This window comes from Cebus imitator, unplaced genomic scaffold (genome assembly GCF_001604975.1).
Source record: "Cebus imitator isolate Cc_AM_T3 unplaced genomic scaffold, Cebus_imitator-1.0 Scaffold347, whole genome shotgun sequence".
Lineage (NCBI taxonomy): Eukaryota > Metazoa > Chordata > Mammalia > Primates > Cebidae > Cebus > Cebus imitator.
Genome location: NW_016107662.1, coordinates 1,320,379 through 1,324,884, shown reverse-complemented (window position 1 = coordinate 1,324,884; position 4,506 = coordinate 1,320,379).

Below are 4,506 nucleotides of genomic sequence, written 5' to 3'. Positions count from 1 at the left end.
AAAAAAAAAAAAAAAAGAAATATTAAAGTATTATTCTATTTTGTTCTATCAACAACTGACATGAGGCAAAAAAAATGAACAACATACTTTTATCATTTGAGACTTGTTAATATCTTGAATTTTCCAAAAGAATTTAAAAGTGAAGTGATTTGCAGCAAACAATTTCTGAAAAATTTAATCTTTACTTTCTGTAATTTGGTGAGGTTGCTTAATTTGGGAAATTCTTTTTACATTCCAGATGTTCTAAAGTAAAATGTATACATTAAAAATATTTTTAACATGCAGTTTCTTTAAAAAGTAAAAGCAGTTAAAAAAAGAAAAAGAAAGAGGTGTGAGAGTGGGACCGACCATAACTAAAGGTCCCACATGTTGTATCACTCCTCTCATCCGTTCCTCCTTCCTTCTTTCTCCTTTCACTCATGTTAAACCATACTTCCGTAATTATAAAATTCAAGTTATACCTCAAAATCCACAACATACTTTACAAAATACCTCAAGCTCATAGCACAGATGAAGAGATGATTGTTTTTCTTTAAAAATTTTTACTCCCAAAGCCATATATATATGCCACTTATATATATATATTACACATATTATATATATTAGTACATACACATACACACACACACACACACACACACACCCCTGGGGATTAGATTTAAAGAGATTCAGTGACTTGCCTGATGTCACCCAACTGGTAGTAGAAAGCCTTAATAACCTCATCTTTTCCCAACATTCTTAATGAACATTTAAAAGGGATTCTTAATAAGATTACTGCATGTTTGTCATCAGAAACTTTGAAGGCCACAAGGCAGTGAGCCAATATATGCAAAATGGTAAAATAAAAAACCCTGTAAACCAATAATCCTATGTTTGGCAAAAATTGTCCTTTAAAAGCAGTGGCTCATGCCTGTAATCCCCTCACTTTGGGAGGTCGAGGCTGGTGTATATTTGAGGTCAGGAGTTCAAGACCAGTCTGACCAACATGGTGAAACCCCACCTCTACTAAAATACAAAAAAAAAAAAATTGAGCTGTAATCTCAGCTGCTCAGGAGGCTAAAGCAGGAGAATCACTTGAACCCCGGAGGTGGAAGTTGCAGTGAGTCAAGATCATGCCACTGCACTCCAACCTGGGCAACAGAGTGAGACTCTGTCTCAAAACAAAAACTATAAACAGACAAATCCCTGAGAACTGCCCTATAAGGAATGCTAAAGTGAGTCCTACAAGTTGAAATAAAGGATAATAGACAGTAATTTGATGCCATAGGAAAAAATAAACATCTCAGTAAGGGTAAATATATGGACATTTATAAAAGCTAGCATTATTATAACAATGGTGTGTAACTCCACTTTTTCACATAATTTAAAAGATAAATACCATTTTTAAAATTTAATAATCCAAAAGTTAGTATTAATAACTTTTATAATCTAAAAGTTAGTAACTTTGGTTTGTAACGCTACATTTTTTTCCTACATAATTTAAGAGACTAATTCATTTGAAAAATTATTAGATTAAGGTTTTTTGACATGCAGTATATAAAGATGTAATTTAATGATATCAACACCTGAAAAGAGTAGGGACAGAACTATTAAAGAAGCAAAGTTTTTGTATGTTATTAAAATTACGTTTGTATGAATTCAAATTAGAGTGTTACAGTGTTAGGCTATTAAATATATTCCTCATAGTAAACAAAAAGAATTCATAGTAGAAAAAAAAAAAGAAATATGAAAGAATGCACACAAAAAGAAATGAGAAAAAAACTTTAAAGCTGCACTGTAAAACATCAACTAAACACAAAAGAGAACAGTAATGCAGGAATAATGAGTAATGCACAAATGAAGATAATAAAGCTATGAGGCATAGAAAACAAATAGCAAAATGTCAGAGGTAATCCCCTTCTTATCAGAAATTAAATGTAAACTGATTAAACTGTCCAATCAAAAGACAGATATTGGCAGAATGGATTTTAAAAAAATATGAGCAAAGTATATGCTGACTATAAAAGAGAGACTCAGTTTAGATCCAAATGCACAAATAGGTTGAAATTGAAGTAATGGAAAAGGATATTTTCTTTTCATATGCCATGCTACTAGTAACTAAGAAAGATTAAGGATGACTATGCTAATATCAAACAAAATAGACTTTAAATAAAAAAAAATTACAGAAACAAAGGACATCATTAATAAATGAAAGTTTCAATACAGCAAAAGATTTATTTACAAACATTTTTGTACCTAATAACAGACCATCAAAATATGAAGAAAAAATTGACAAAATAGAAAGGAGAAATAGACAGTTCCATCATAATAGCTGGACATTTCATTACCCTATCCTCAGAATTGGTAGAACACCCTGACAGAAGGCCAGGCGCAGTGGCTCATGCCTGTAATCCCAGCACTTTGGGAGGCTAAGGTGGGGGATCACCTGAGGTCATGAGTTTAAGACCAGACTGGCCAACATGGAGAAACCCCGTCTCTACTAAAAAATATAAAAATTAGCCTGGCCTGGTGGTGCATTCCTGTAATCCCAGCTACCTGGGAAGCTGAGGCAGAGAATCGCTAGAATTGGGGAGGCAGAAGCTGCAGTGAGCTGAGATTGCAACACTGCACTCCAGGCGGGAGACAGAGTAAGACACCATTTCGGAAAAATAAAAAAAAAGAACACCTGACAGAACATGGGTAAAGAAACATAGGACTCAACACAATAATTCAACTAGATCTAACACATACATAGAACACTCTACTCACAGAATACATAGTCTTCTGAAGTGCATATGGGATAATTTTCAAGTTAGACCACATGAGACAAATTAAGTCTCAATAGATTTAAAAAGATAGATATCATACATAGTATCTTCTCTGACCTCAACAGCACAAAAGTAGAAATCAATGACACATAAACTATAAAATTTATGAATTTGTAGAAATTAAACAAAATACTCCTAACCGCTGGATCAAAGAAGAAATTAAAAGAGAAATACAAAATATTAAGAGACAAATGAGAATAAAAATAACATGCAAAAACTTATAGGACACAGTGAAAACAATGCTAAGGAGAAAAAATTATAGCTATAAATGCTCACATTAAAAAACAAGAAATAAATCAACAACCTAACGTTACAATTTAAGGAACTAGAAAAAGAACAAAGTAAACCCAAAGCCAGCAGAAGAAAGGAAATAATAAAGATTAGAGCAGAGTTAAATGAAATAGAGAATAGAAAAATAATAGAGAAAAATCGGTGAAACCAAAAGTTGGTTCTTTGAAAAGATCAACCAAATTGACAAATCTTTAGCTAGTAATCAAGAGAGATTAAGGGTGACTATCCTAATATCAGACAAAATAGACTAAGAAAAAAGAAGACTCAAATTACTAAAATGAGAAATGAAAGTGGAACTGTTACTACTAATTCCACAGAAACAGAAAGAATTATAAGAGAATACTATTAGCAATTATATGCCAACAAACTGAAAAGCCTGAAAAAAAGAAATAATACAAGAAATACAAAACTTATAAACACTAAGAAACAAAAAAAAAAAAAAAAAAAAAAAAAAAAAAAATCTGAATAGACCTATAACTAGTTAGGAGATTAAGTCAGTAATCAAATATTGCTCAACAAAGAAAAACCCTGAACCTGATGGCTTTAATGGTAAACTTTACCAAACATTTAAAGAAGGACTAATACCAATCATTCTCAAATGTTTCCCAAAAAAATGAAGAGAAAGAAACACTAACACATTTTGTGAGGCCAGCATTGCCCTGATATCAAAAGCAGAAAATTATATTACAGTAAAACTATAGATCAATGTCCCTTGTGAGTATTGATACAAAAATCCTCATTAAAATACTAGCAAACTAAATTCAGCAGCATGTTAAGAGGACTATTTATCATGACCAAGTGAGATTTATTCCTGGAATGCAAGAATGGCTTAAAATATGAAAATTGATCAAAGTATTAGACCACATTAACAGAATGAAAGGAAACAAACCTGATCATCTCAATTGATGCAAAAAATTATTTGACAAAAATCAACACTCTTTTGTGACAAAAACGCTCAAAAAATTAGAAATGGAAAAAAGCTACCTCAAAATGATAAAGTCACTTATAAAATATCCACAGCAAATATCACATTTAATGATAAAACAATGAAAGCTTTTCCTCCAAAAGCAGGAAGAAGGCAAGGATGCTTACTTTCACCACTTCTGTTCAACATGGTACTGTGAAAGTCCTAGCCAGAGCAATTAGATAAGAAAAAAGAAATAAAAGGCATAAGGGATGGAAAAGAAGTAAAATGATCTCTGTTTGCAAATAATATGATCTTATATGTAGAAAACAAAAAAATCCACAAAAGGAATTAATTAAGAAATTCAGTAAAATAACAGGATACAAGGTAAACATGCAACAGTTGCATTTCTGTACACTAACAATGAAAAATCTGGAAAAAAAACAAAAAAACGGAAAAAAAAAAAAAAGTATGAAACTACAAAATTAGCAAATGTCTTGAAAT